This window comes from Natator depressus, chromosome 4 (genome assembly GCF_965152275.1).
Source record: "Natator depressus isolate rNatDep1 chromosome 4, rNatDep2.hap1, whole genome shotgun sequence".
Taxonomy (NCBI): Eukaryota; Metazoa; Chordata; order Testudines; family Cheloniidae; genus Natator; species Natator depressus.
This window is the reverse complement of record NC_134237.1, coordinates 229931-244379: the sequence shown is the minus strand read 5'-3', so window position 1 is coordinate 244379 and position 14449 is coordinate 229931. Positions and strand designations below refer to the sequence as shown.

At 48.8% G+C, this 14449-nt stretch overlaps 1 protein-coding gene and 1 non-coding gene across 5 annotated transcripts in view; one reads left to right on the top strand and one right to left on the bottom strand.

Annotated features, from left to right (window-relative positions):
* Positions 1 to 14449, bottom strand: part of LOC141986089 (uncharacterized) — a 222138-nt gene that overhangs the window by 57785 nt on the left and 149904 nt on the right. The window contains exon 5 of one of the 4 annotated variants that reach the window (XR_012639117.1): positions 12206 to 12847. The exons of the other annotated variants lie outside the window; for them this stretch is intronic. The gene's annotated coding sequence lies outside the window, so the exon portion shown is untranslated. Of the gene's footprint in view, positions 1 to 12205; positions 12848 to 14449 lie in introns of those variants that run through there. 4 annotated transcript variants of the gene reach the window in all.
* TRNAK-UUU (transfer RNA lysine (anticodon UUU)) lies at positions 4964 to 5036 on the top strand. The gene has a single exon. It is a non-coding gene; the product is annotated as a tRNA-Lys (tRNA).

Sequence of the window (14449 nt, the reverse complement as noted above, 5' to 3'; positions counted from 1 at the left end):
GCCACTTCCACAAAAGCTGGAGCCTAAACACCTGAATTAATCTTGGTCTCCCCTCATCCTTTTCCTGTTACCTCACCCAAACATTTCATAGACCTAAGGCCATAGCTACACGACAAGCCTATGTTAACTCTCGTTACATCAGCATAGACTCGCAACGGTCACTGTGTCACTTGTGTGACTGATTTCCTTCTCCTATTGTAATAAATAAAGAGGTAATTGATACAGACGTACACCAGGCAGGGTCGTTTGGAAGCCAAAGACTTGATGCTTCCACCCCATGCCACTGTCAAGTTTTAGCAAATTAGGACAAGTCATCCAATAAGAACAACCTCAGGTATCAGTAACTGCTACATGTAGCAAATTCCTACAGATAGCAGTTTCTGGCACTACACCAGCACAGCTGTGCTCCCCGGCTCTTCTTGGGCAATTAGCATATGCTTTTCAGTCACACACACACACATACACCATGCACGCAGTCCAGCCAGTCGATATTTAGAGTTATCAGTCCAGAGTCTGGATCAATCTAGTGACCAGACAGATTGGTCGCAGAGGGGAGCCGGGCTCTGTCGGTCACAAACCGATGCTCCTGGAGTTGTTGGCAAGACGAACCCAAAGCCCCATGGCAAAGCACCCTGTTCTTATAGTCCTTTTTCTTGTTAAAGTCTCTGGGTTTTGCTGTGTCAGTTTATGACCGATTACTCCTCCGTGGGTGTTATCTTTTGATGGCCAAAACACCTCCGGGAGGGTCAGCCTGTCAGGTTTCCATTTAATCTATTATCTTGTGTTTTAAGGGTGCCAGCCTTCACCTGAGGTTCGTCAGTCTGCCCCTCCTCAACCATGGATGTGCGTTGATGGTTCTCTGGTGTCTTTGAGTCTCTTCAGTCTCTTCACTTCTCCTCCCTTAGCCATCTGGCTTCAAAAATGGCCTTCACACCTTATCTTTCCCTGATGCATACATTCCTCAATCACACAAACAGGTCTTTGCGGAGACCGTCAAAAGGTAACAAATGGCAGTGTTTTATGTTGAACAAGTAAGGCATCGTAAATTAGGCCTAACTAAATCTTGCAACTATCTTTTCCTACATTGGGGCCTAGGCCTTCAAAATTCCTCTGATCTAATTAACACAGACACAGACAAGATCCTGTCTGTTACTTACAAGGCATGAATAAAAAGAAAATGGCTAATACTAGTATCCACTATCCTATTCATTTATTCTAATACCTTAATTCTTACTATAAAACATACACTGTATATAGCCAGAACATAACCAATTATATAGCACAGTACCCATGGTACAACATAATGACTCCCTCATTAGACTGCTTGCCCTGTCAGTCTGGCTAACTTGGAGCTTTGGCCTCTCCCCATTGCCCCTGGGGACTGTCAGTCTCTGGGTCCTGATTTCCCATTGGCCCTTCCCGCTTCTCTTGGTACTGGGAACTAGCCAGTCAAACAAACCCACAAAGTTTTAGTAAAGGGCCAACAGCCCCCTTACACAAGCCAGCCCCGTGGGGGTCACTGATGTCCAGAGAAAGCAGCATGAGCTGGTCCCATAGTGTAATGGTCAGCACTCAGGCCTCTAAATCTTGCAATCTGAGTTCAAATCTCTTTGGGACCTTGTATTGGTTTGTGGTAAAGCCCTGGAGCTCAAAGTGATCAACTTCCCTGTCTCCAAGGGTGAAAGAGTGAGTCATTTCTGTCCTGCTGGTTGACTCATGCCCACTGGAGCCAGGTCTTTGGTCAGGATGACTGCAATGGGTTGGGGCCCTTGAATTTGCCACCCTGGCTAGTGATGCCTGCGGTTTGACCTGATGGTTGGGATTCTCGCTGTTTCACCTGTTGCCCATATCATAAATATAAAGGGAAGGGTAACCACCTTTCTGCATACAGTGCTATAAAATCCCTCCTGGCCAGAGGCAAAGTCCTTTTACCTGAAAAGGGTTAAGAAGCTAAGATAACCTCACTGGCACCTGACCAAAATGACCAATGAGGAGACAAGATACTTTCAAAGCTGGAGGGGGGGGGGAAACAAAGGGTCCTCTCTGTCTGTGTGATGCTTTTGCTGGGACCAGAGCAGGAATGCAGGTCAGAACTCCTGTAAAGAGTTAGTAAGCAATCTAGCTAGATCTGCGTTTGATTCTGTTTTGTTTAAATGGCTGATAAAATAAGTTGTGCTGAATGGAATGTATATTCCTGTTTTTGTGTCTTTTTGTAACTTAAGGTTTTGCCTAGAGGGATTCTATATGTTTCTGAACCTGATTACCCTGTAAGGTATTTACCATCCTGATTTTACAGAGGTTTTTCTTTTACTTTTTCTTTAATTAAAATTCTCTTTTAAGAACCTGATTGATTTTTCATTGTTCTTAAGATCCAAGGGTTTGGGTCTGTGTTCTCCTGTGCAAATTGATGAGGATTTTTATCAAGCCTTCCCCAGGAAAGGGGGTGTAGTGCTTGGGGGGGATATTTTTTTGGGGGGAGACGTTTCCAAGTGGGCACTTCCCCTATTATTTTTGTTAGACACTTTGGTGGTGGCAGCATAGAGGTTCAAGGACAAAAGGTAAAAGTTTGTACCTTGGGGAAGTTTTAACCTAAGCTGGTAAGAATAAGCTTAGGGGGTCTTTCATGTAGGTCCCCACATCTGTACCCTAGAGTTCAGAGTGGGGAAGGAATCTTGACAGCCCACAAGTTTGGCCCTTGTGCTTGCTGCCCATGTTTTTCCTCTTTCCCACAGGGCGCTTGAAGAAAGGAGTGCCAGGGCCAGGCTTCATAGTCAGAGCTAGGCAGGACGGAGGAAGAGTCCCAGGCTGGAGCACAGCACACCTCTCCTCCTCTGGGCACCTAGAGCAGAGGTGGCTGGTGCTGACAGCTCCAAGGGAAGGCTAAAAAGCCAAAGAACAACCGAGGGTGGGGCAAGAGGAGGGGAGGACAGTGCCTGGCCGTGGCCAGCAGACAGCCACAATGACACCTGGCCAACCTGTTCCCTGGCATGCCAAACACCCACTGAAGGCCACCCACAGACCAGCATGTGGGGCAGCTGCTGTTGCTCTGTGGCCAGCATCAGAAGATGGTAGGAAAACAGCCCCGCCGGTGGGGCCTCTGACCATTCCCACCCCAGGTGCTCACTTTTGCAGCGGGGCAGGAGATTTTACCCCAAGAGGCTTTCCCCAGCTGGGGAGAAGCAGAGAAACACCCAGCTCCCAAGGTGCTATTTAGCCCCCTCAAGCACAGGGACAGGTGCACATTTGGAGGAGGGAAACTGCTCTACACTCTAGCCTGGGCAGCTGCCCATTTACTTTGGCAAGTCAGGAATGGCAAAGGCTAGACTGGACGCACCCGGGGCTCACGCCCTAGCTTTTGTGATGCCCAAACCTAACTCCTTCCCGGGGGTCTAGCTGAAGCCAGAGCATTGGCCTGAGCAGTCAAGAAGAGGATCCAGCCCTGAAGAAAACAGGACTTTTAACCAAAGCAAGCACAACCATGGAGGAACTCCAATCCTGAATCATCTGATCCACAGGGAGATGCCTTATCCATCCGACCACATGATGAGGTAGTCTAAGCACTTCTTCAGAAAAGGCAGACACTGTGTTTCTCGGGTCATCTACTGAGGGGGGCAGAAACTCTCTGGGCACAAGAAGTCGAGTTCCCAGCGAGATGTGAGATTTAATTCTATGCAGCAAGGTGCAGGACTTGGGCAGGGAGGCTTAGGCCTGGGGGATTGGGATGCAACGGATGGGCTGGCTGTCTATTTGCGGAGTTTTAGTCACATTGAGGCACAGGAGGGAGGAGGAGGAGGAATCCTGCTGAAAGGCAGTGGCTGTGGAGAAAAAGAGGAGGGGTTTCTGGCACTTTTTTGCCTCTCTTTTGCCTGCTTGTCACTCTTGTGGTCAAAGGGGGAGATTCTATTAGGAAGCCCAGTTAGCTCAGTCAGTAGAGCATCAGGCTCTTACTTTGAGGGTCCAAGGTTCAAGCCCCTGGCTGGGCACTCAGCTTTTAAGTTGCCTTGTGTGCCAGGAGTCGAATGATTCCTGGTGGTGTCCAGAGCCACACAGGGATTCCCAGAAGCCATGACCATTTCCTGGAAAGGCCTCTTTCTGCTGCTTAGTCCTAGGAAGCAGGATAGAAGCCCACCTCCACAGGAGCGGGCCCAGAAAGCAGAGTCTATTGTTGGCAGAAAGTGGGGCCAGGTACTATGATAAACCAAGGGGAGGGCGAGAGCAGCAGAGAGAGGGGGAGCAGCTGGAGAGCTGTAAGTGCAGAGTTCAAGCCTGCCAGCTGAGGGCCACAGGTGTCTAGAGACTGTGACATCATTGGGTCCCATGGCATAAAGGTCAGCTGTCAGAGTGCTGAATACTGCAAGCTGAGCTCAGATCTCAGTGGGACTTTTGGACTTGTTGCTTCACACCTAAGCATAGGTGGAGTTTCAAGGCTTTGTCTTGCTCTTTCAAATGATGTGGGAGCCAGTCTTTTGCCTGCTTGCAGTTGTGACTTGAACGCCAGAGGAGACGTTGGATCCAGAAGGCTGGCCTTGCCTGGAGCCCTATAGGGAGGGATGTGAGCTGGATTTACTCTGAGTCCTGCAGCTGGGCTGCAGCCAGGCCTAGGAGGGAGTCCTCTTGGTTGACCTGCTGGCCCAAAGTCATTTTGGCGATGTTGGTCTTTACCCAGGAATGCTGAAGGGTGGGCCTGAGGGAGGGAGACTCAATCCTCCTCCCTATTGGTTAGGGCTGGAGAGGAGGCTGTAAGAGTGGCCAGGTTGTTGAGCTGGACCTTCTAGAGTTTGGGGAGGGTGGAGTTGACTTGGGCTTGTGCTGGCAAAATGCCTCAGGGTGCTGGAGGGAGGAGGAGACCAGGGCTAGGGCTGGGAAGAGATAGCGAGAGAGCAGCAGGTTTCCTCTATTGTTTCCTGCTCTCTTTTTCTTGACTAGTTTCTCCTCTGCATGAACTTGTTCCTTTTCTTTGTGAGCCTGGCTAGCTCAGTTGGTAGAATATCAGACTTTTAATCTGAGGGTCCAGGGTTCAAGTCCCTGGTCAGGCAATGAGCTATTCCCCAAGATCATAAAAGTCTATCACTTTGGCATCCTTCTGGGTGTCTTTTTCTCTTCAGAATTTTGCCTTCCCTAAGAAGGGCTTTTTGTGTGTGAGATTGAAGGGGAAACTTCCTGACATCCCCTCTGTCCTCGCAGGCTGGAGGAATAAAGCCGTCTGGGCATATAGCAGGTTTCTCCCAGATGGCTGCATCTCACATGGTGGAGATGGAAGCTCTGTCTCCTTGCCTCTTTTTCTGCCTTCACATGGCTGTGCTCATCTGGCTGGCCTGTCTGAAACAGGGTGTGGGGAATGTTTGGAGCTTTTGCTTCGTATTGAGGGCTCCCTCCTACAGCAGAGTGATGTGGGCTCCGTGGAGAGTCTGAAAGAATTGTCCCGTCAGCGTTAGGTGCTCACCCAGCGCTCGGCTTCCCTTCGTGGGAGTGGGGAGGAGGGTGGGGCTCAGCCCTCCCAGTTGGAGAGGGGTGCAGGTGGCGGGGCTGCTGACTGGGACTTGGAGGAGCGTGAAAAGTCTGCGAGAGGAGTGGAGTGGGAGGAAGAGCATGTGTCTGCAATGCCTGAGGTAGGCCTGTGCCTCCCCCAGGAAGAAGGTTGTTGTGTGTGCCAGTCCCTGGGAGGCTTGGGTCCAGGCCAGTGTTGGGGCCTGAATTGTCAGGAGACCAGGGGAAGGAGAGTGCGGAATTGGTGGAGCTGGGGAGTGGAGCACCAAGAGTCTCTCACCCCGCCTTGGGAGCACTTGTGGGGACTGAGCTGTCTTTGGGTTGGGGTAGTGGTGGGACCCCAGGGGATGGGGAGCAGCAGTCTGGGGGCTCATTCACCCAGGCAAGGAAACACCCCTATGGGGGGAGAACTGACCCAGCGGTGAGCACCGGACCTGCTGGTGAGTCCCACAGTGTCCTTCGGTCTGACGTGAGACCAGAGGGCCCCTCGCCAGAGAAGAGAAAATCCGATACAGTAGCAGCAGCCTCTCTTTCAGCGACCACAGCGTGTTCGGCGGTGATTGAGGGACTGCAGCCATCAGCCTTGTCATAAATACAAAGGGAAGGGTAAACCCCTTTAAAATCCCTCCTGGCCAGAGGAAAAATCCTCTCACCTGTAAAGGGTTAAGAAGCTAAAGGTAACCTTGCTGGCACCTGACCAAAATGACCAATGAGGAGACAAGAGACTTTCAAAAGCTGGGAGGAGGGAGAGAAACAAAGGGTCTGTGTCTGTCTGTATGCTGCTTTTGCTGGGGACAGAACAGGAATGGAGTCTTAGAATTTTAGTAAGTAATCTAGCTAGGTATGTGTTAGTTTATGATTTCTTTAAATGGCTGAGAAAAGAACTGTGCTGAATAGAATGACTATTCCTGTCTGTGTGTCTTTTTTGTAACTTAAGGTTTTCTCTCGAGGGATTCTCTAGTTTTGAATCTAATTGCCCTGTAAGGTATCTACCATCCTGATTGTACAGAGGTGATTCCTTTACTTCTATTAAAAGTCTTCTTGTAAGAAAACTGAATGCTTTTTCATTGTTCTAAGATCCAAGGGTTTGGGTCTGTGGTCACCTATGCAAATTGGTGAGGATTTTTACCAAACCTTCCCCTTATCTCTACTGGAAATACCTTGCCTGATGCATCCCAAGACCGCATTAGCTTTTTCATGGCCATATCACATTGGCGGCTCATAGCTATCCTTCGGTCAACCAATACTCCAAGGTCCTTCTCCTCCTCTCTTACTTCCAATTGATGTGTCCCCAGCTTATAACTAAAATTCTTCTTATTAATCCCTAAATGCATGACCTTACGTATCTCACTATTAAATTTCATTCTATTGCTATTACTCCAGGTTACAAGGTCATCCAGATCTTCCTGTATGATATCCTGGTCCTTCTCTGAATTGGCAATACGTCCCAGCTTTGTGTCATCCACAAACTTTATTAGTACACTCCCACTTTTTGTGCCAAGGTCAGTAATAAAAAGATTAAATAAGATTGGTCCCAAAACCGATCCCTGAGGAACTCCACTGGTAACCTCCCTCCAGCCTGACAGTTTGCCTTTCAGTATGACCCACTGTAGTCTCCCCTTTAACCACTTCCTTATCCACCTTCCAATTTTCATATTGATCCCCATCTTTTCCAATTTAACTAATAATTCCCCATGTGGCACCGTATCAAATGCCTTACTGAAATCTAGGTAAATTAGATCCACTGCGTTTCCTTTGTCTAAAAAATCTGTTTCTGTCTCAAAGAGGGAGATCAGGTTGGTTTGGCACGATCTACCTTTTGTAAAACCATGTGTATTTTGTCCCATTTACCATTGACCTCAATGTCCTTAACTACTTTCTCCTTCAAAATTTTTTCCAAGACCTTGCATACTACAGATATCAAACTAACGGGCCTGTAGTTACCCGGATCACTTTTTTTCCTTTCTTAAAAATAGGAACTGTGTTAGCAATTCTCTAGTCATATGGTACAACCCCTGAGTTTACTGATGCATTACAAATTCTTGCTAATGGGCTTGCAATTTCTTGTGCCAATTCCTTTAATATTCTTGGAGAAAGATTAGCTGGGCCCCCAATTTAGCCCCATTAAGCTGTTCGAGTTTTTGGCTTCTACCTCGGATACGGTAATATCTATCTCCATAGCCTCATTCCCATTTCTCATGCTATCGTTATGACTAAGCTCCTCATTAGCCTCCTTAAAGACTGAGGCAAAGTATTTGTTTAGATATTGGGCCATGCCTAGATTATCCTTGACCTGCACTCCATCCTCAGTGTTTAGCGGTCCCACTTCTTCTTTCTTTGTTTTCTTCTTATTTATATGGCTATAGAACCTTTTATTATTGGTTTTAATTCCCTTTGCAAGGTCCAACTCTCCTTGACTTTTAGCCTTTCTCACTTTATCCTTATGTGTTCTGACCTCAATAAGGTAGCTTTCCTTGCTGATCCCTCCCATCTTCCACTCCCTGTATGCTTTCTGCTTTTTCTTCATCACCTCTCAGAGATTCTTGCTCATCCAGCTTGGTCTGCAACTCCTGCCTATGAATCTTTTCCCCTTTCTTGGGATGCAGGCTTCTGATAGTTTCTGCAGCTTTGATTTAAAATAATCCCAGGCCTCCTCCGCCTTTCGATCCATAAATTCTTCAGTCCAATCCACTTCCCTAACTAATTTCCTTAATTTTTGAAAGTCAGCCCTTTTGAAATCAAAAACCCTGGTCACAGATCTATTTTTGTTTGTCCTTCCACTCCGTTTGAACTGAATTAGCTCATGATCGCTCGAACCAAGGTTGTCCCCGACAACCATTTCTTCTGTGAGGTCCTCACTACTCACCAAAACCAAATCTAAAATGGCACCCCCTCTTGTTAGTTCAGCAACTACTTGATGAAGGAATCCATCAGCTATCGCATCTAGAAAAATCTGAGCCCTATTATTATTATTATTAGCACTTATCCTCCAGTCTAGATCTGGGAAGTTAAGATTTCCCATTATCACACAGTTGCCATTAGTATTTACTTCATTAAAAACATTAAAGAGGTCTCTCTCCATATCCAAATTAGATCCCGGCAGTCTATAGCACACCTCAAACACTATCCCAGGGGAGGCTTTAGTAGTTTTCTTGCCCAATGTGAGTTTTGCCCAGACTCTGTCTTATCCATTCCATCGCTTCTTATTTCTTTACCATCAACCTCATCATTGATATACAGCGCTACTCCACCACCTTTGCCTTTATTTCGGTCTTTCCTAAACAGCACATACCCTTCAATATCTGAACTCCAGTCATGACCACTATTCCACCCTGTTTCTGTTATCCCTACAATATCTGGTTTCACTTCCTGCACCAGTAGCTCTAGTTCCTCCATTTTGTTACCTAGGCTCCTCGCATTGGTGTACAAACATCTTCATTTTTGCTGTTTGCCCTCAATCACATTCTTTACCCGATTAGGCACTGACATTCTACCGCCAGCATGACCTATTAGACTGGTATCCACACTGCCCTTCCTCCTTATGTCCATTCTCCTACTCACAGCTGTATCCTTCATTACTTTGTTTTCTTCCCTCTCAATATTAAAATCCGGTGTGGACATTACCTGGACATCTTCCAACCATCTCCCCCAAATTCCTCGTTTAAAGCTCTCTTAATCAGTTGTGCCAGCCTCCATCCGAGAAGTCTATTTCCTTCCCTACTCAGATGAAGTCCATCCGGAGAGAACAGTCCTCTGTCCATGAAGGCCTCCCAGTGGCCATACATCCCAAAACCCTCCTTACAGCACCACTGCCTGAGCCATCTGTTGATAGTCATAATCTTGTCACGCCTTTGTTGCCCACCTCTAGGAACAGGCAGAAACCCACTGAAGATCACCTGAGCCTCAATTTCCTAAAGTTTCTTCCCAAGCCTGGCATAGTCTTCCTTGATACGTTCCAACGAGAATCTATCGGTATCATCTGTTCCCACATGAAGGAAGATCAGTGGATTCACAAACACACACACACCTCCTGGTGTTGGGGGGGGAAGAGGAGAAAGGACAAAAGATGCAAGAGAAGAAGAGAAAGGAGGGAGGAATGGAGGAAAAGGTGAAATAAAAAGGACTAACCCTCATGTCCCCAGTGATTCTAAGGGACAGAATTTAGGTGCGGAATAAAATTCTGCCCCCTTAAGCTTGTGTTTTCCACGCCTAGAATTCAACTGTCACCAGATGGATCCGACTGAAGAGGTTTCAGACCTGAGGAGGCTCTTACCTTCTCAACAGGGATGTCTGTTTTCTATCAATAAATCTATGAAAGGAAAAGAGAAAACTCTACAGAGGTTTCCCCTGGTGCTCACGTATGTGACCCCGATCCCCTCTCAGTCCTCACGGAGAGACCTCGAGAAGGAGACTCGCTGAAGTGAAGCCACAGGGGTCGCCGAGGTTTCCCTGGCCCCTCCCAGTCCTGCCTGGCTGATGTCAGCATCTGTCTGTGAGGTCACCACCTCCCCACCACCTTTGACCAATCGGCTGAGCTCCTGCAAAAGGCCTGTGTGATGTCACTGCCACCCCCTCCCTTGCTGTGCTCATGTCCTGTCGCTGGCCAGACACTCTGGAGGTTGGAGCTGCTCCCTGGGGATCGCCCCACTCAATGAGGGTTCATTCTAGGAACAGAGCAGGATTGACTTTTTGTGGGCCTGGCACCAAACATATTTGTGGGCCCACCTGGGGAATGAAGAGGCCGGGGCAAGAGGACAGCGGGCAGGGTGGATTTGATTTAAATCACTCGTCAGGAAGACTCCATTTAATCATGGTTTTCTACATAAAAGTGCATTCTTGTTGCTTGTTATAACCTAAATACACATTCTTCACAACTCAGATTTTGATGTAGGTTTCACTTTTAGAAGGGAAACACTATACATTTTTAAACCATGATTTATTTGGAAAACTTTTCAGATGAGTTTTACAGCTATGTCACAAAATGAATGAGTGTTTGGTTATTTCATTTACCAAAGGTAACTGAAGCAGAGATTTATGAAGTTATTGGGAGGTGAACTCTCTCCAATTCAACAGGTTAATCCTTAATATTTGGAGGATTTTCTTGCCAGGCTGTATTAGGAAGAGAACATCCCCAGACAGATATTTAAATTGCTTTATTTAACTAAAACAACAACATGAAGTATTCTGGATATTTTTCTTCAACAGCAAACATAATAGTTTAACAAAAAGCATATGTCCCTCACTTCTCACGTTTATCTCCAGACTTCTTTTCCTTGTCCAGATCTATTCTGCCCCCAACCATCTTCTATTCATTGAACTGTTTGAAACTTTTCACTTTTAAAGAGAGGTAAGGGGTTGACCCTGTGTCCACATATTTGCAGAGGGACAATAGAGTTGAGGTCTGTTATTTCTCACCTCTCTATATTATTTATTTATTTAAAACATTTTTGCTGTTAACAAGCACATTACCTCTGGAGACACAAATCCACAGTTTGAGAACTGCAAAACTAAGCATCTCTGATGTACCTTAATTAAAACAATCTTTAGATATTTTTTCCTCAAAAATCCAATTTAAATTAAAAAAATCAGATTATTTGATTTTTTTTAAAAAGTCACTGATTTTCATCCACCCTCAAAGTTGGGCATGGGGGGCGGGGGGGAAGGATTGGTCCCCAGCTGGAGTGAGGCAGGGGATAGGGGCAAGATGAGCACAGTGGGACATGGGGGGAGGATTAGTCCCTGTTGACTGGAGCAAGGCAGGGGCTGAGGGCAAAAGCACAGTGGGGCAGGAGCTAGAATTGGTCCTTGAAGCAAGAAAGGGGCCGGGGGTAAACTGCAAGCACAGCAGGTCTGGGGAGGGGGTAAACAGGCTCCCCCCCACTCCTGCCCACATAGAGTGGTTACCTACCTTCTCCCTGGTTCTAGCCCATTCTCTTCATCTCACTCTGCACTGAGCTGAGGGTGGGGGGTGCACTGAGCACAGGGCTGGGTGTGAAGGAGAAGGCTGGGGGTTGGGGTGCAGGGTCTGAACAGGAGGTAGAATGAGGGAGGGGGCTCAGGGTTGGGGCAGGAGGTTGGGGGTGTGGAGCTCTTACCTAGGGCAGCTCCCATTCGGTGCGAGGGGTGCAGGTTGGTATGTGGGGGGGAGGGTGCAAGAGCTCCAGTTTGGTGCTCAGGGTGGGGGTGGGGATGTGTGGGGGGTGCAGGAGTCAGAACTGGGGACTGGGTGTGTGTGAGGGGGGTGCAGGAGTCAGGGCAGGGTGTGTGAGGGGGGTGCAGGAGTCAGGGCAGGGGTGTGTAGGAGTCAGGGCAGAGGGCTGCGTGTGTGGGAGCGGGCTGCAGGGGTCAGGGCTGGGGAGGTGCGCTGGAGTCATGGGGGTGCTCCCAGCCCCCTGCCCTGAGTGGTTCACAGGAGGGGGCTGGAGGGGGTATACCCCGATTCCACCCGCTTCCTCAAGGCCCTGTCCCTGCCTCTTCTCCATGTCCCCCTCTCTCTGCCCGGCACACCGTGGACCGGGGGCAGGGGGTGGAGGTGGGGCGAGTCCGCAGCGAGCTGCAGGGCGAGGCGGGAGCTTGGCTGCCAGCAGACTCGGAGCAGCAGGACCGAGCCCAGGGCGCAGCCCTACCAAGCTTCTCCCCCACAGGAGAGATCGGGGGCGGAGAAGAGTGGCTGGGCCAGGGCCCCCCTACCCCAGACTCCCTCGCCCCCCCATCTCCAGCAGTCCGGCCGCCCCCCCCCTTTTTTTTTGCGCTTGGGGCGACCCTGATTCGGGTGTGCCTGGGCCCACCCCGTGCGCACGCCTCTGAAGCGAGCATTATTGTGTGATCCTTGAGAACCCCCGAGCTGTGCTGTCCCTGAGCAGTGTGAGGGGGAATTGTGTTTTTTCACACTGCTTGTGAACACACGGGGGTCCAGCTAGCCGGCTTTCAGCTCCCCCACTATAAAAAGTGATCCAGCCCTTCCTGTACCACAAACCCAGGGCCTTGAAGGGACAGGTCAGCGCGGAGAATTTAGGGCTTGCCAACAGGGGGACACTCAGCAAAATGAATTTTGATTAGTAGAAGGTGTGACTTGAAAGTGGATTAGTTAAATGGCATCGAACCCCTCACTAACCCCATCAAAGAACTGACCTACATAGCGCATCAGAGCTCAAAGCTATTTCTTTATGTTTTTTGGGAGAAAGCTACATAGTCCACAGTCCACAGCCCTCTTCAAATGAGAGTTTTGGGGAGGTTGCAGAGAGGTTCCCTGTGCCTCTCTGGTGACTTGGCTTCTGGATTCTCCTGGTCTTTACCTTCTCCTGCTCCTGCAGTGTTGATTTTCTCTCCTTCACCATCCTGCAGCCTCCTCCTTCTCTTCCTGTTGAAATAGCAGCAGCAGTTGCTCTGGTATCTTAGACCTTGTCTACTTCCTGGAACAGTGGGGGCCTATCCCCATTGGCCTATATACAGCCCCACTGTGTAACCCAGATGTGGCTGCATCTTAATACCAAGACACGAGGGGTCACGGCGCCAGTGGAGATGGTACACACAGGCGACTGCCCTACGTGGCCACCAGACGTCAGACTGTGCCCTGTGTTAGCTGGCTACCACACTTTACTGCCCCAAGACGTGAGGTACACGCAGGCTACACGTGAGGTACACAAAACCTGTTCTTAAACTGGGCCCCAGGGGTCACTGTAGCACTGGCCGGGGGGGCACATGCAGGGCACTGCCTCACGTGGCCACCAGGAGTCACTGCTGCAATGGTGGTGGGGGAATGATAAACAGGCCACGGCCTGAAGTGGCCAGTACCACAACGGTGTGTGTCTGTCTGTTGTGGGAGGGAGATACCAAGAGGGCATAGAGTCATAGAATATCAGGGTTGGAAGGGACCTCAGGAGGTCATCCAGTCCAACCCCCTGCTCAAAGCAGGACCAATCCCCAATTAAATCATCCCAGCCAGGGCTTTGTCAAGCCTGACCTTAAAAACTTCTAAGGAAGGAGATTCTACCACCTCCCTAGGGAACGCATTTCAGTGTTTCACCACCCTCCTAGTGAAAAAGTTTTTCCTAATATCCAACCTAAACCTCCCCCACTGCAACTTGAGACCATTACTCCTTGTCCTGTCATCTTCTACCACTGAGAATAGTCTAGAACCATCCTCTTTGGAACCACCTCTCAGGTAGTTGAAAGCAGCTATCAAATCCCCCCTCATTCTTCTCTTCCGCAGACTAAACAATCCCAGTTCCCTCAGCCTCTCCTCATAAGTCATGTGTTCCAGACCCCTAATCATTTTTGTTGCCCTTCGCTGGACTCTCTCCAATTTATCCACATCCTTCTTGTAGTGTGGGGCCCAAAACTGGACTCAGTACTCCAGATGAGGCCTCACCAATGTTGAATAGAGGGGAACGATCACGTCCCTCGATCTGCTCGCTATGCCCCTACTTATACATCCCAAAATGCCATTGGCCTTCTTGGCAACAAGGGCACACTGCTGACTCATATCCAGCTTCTCGTCCACTGTAACCCCTAGGTCCTTTTCCGCAGAACTGCTGCCTAGCCATTCGGTCCCTAGTCTGTAGCTGTGCATTGGGTTCTTCCGTCCTAAGTGCAGGACCCTGCATTTATCCTTATTGAACCTCATCAGGTTTCTTTTGGCTCAATCCTCCAATTTGTCCAGGTCCCTCTGTATCCTATCTCTGCCCTCCAGCATATCTACCACTCCTCCCAGTTTAGTATCATCCGCAAATTTGCTAAGAGTGCAATCCACACCATCCTCCAGATCATTTATGAAGATATTGAACAAAACCGGCCCCAGGACCGACCCCTGGGGCACTCCACTTGACACCGGTTGCCAACTAGACATGGAGCCATGGATCACTACCCGTTGAGCCCGACAATCTAGCCAACTTTCTACCCACCTTATAGTACATTCATCCAGCCCATACTTCTTTAACTTGCTGACAAGAATACTGTGGGA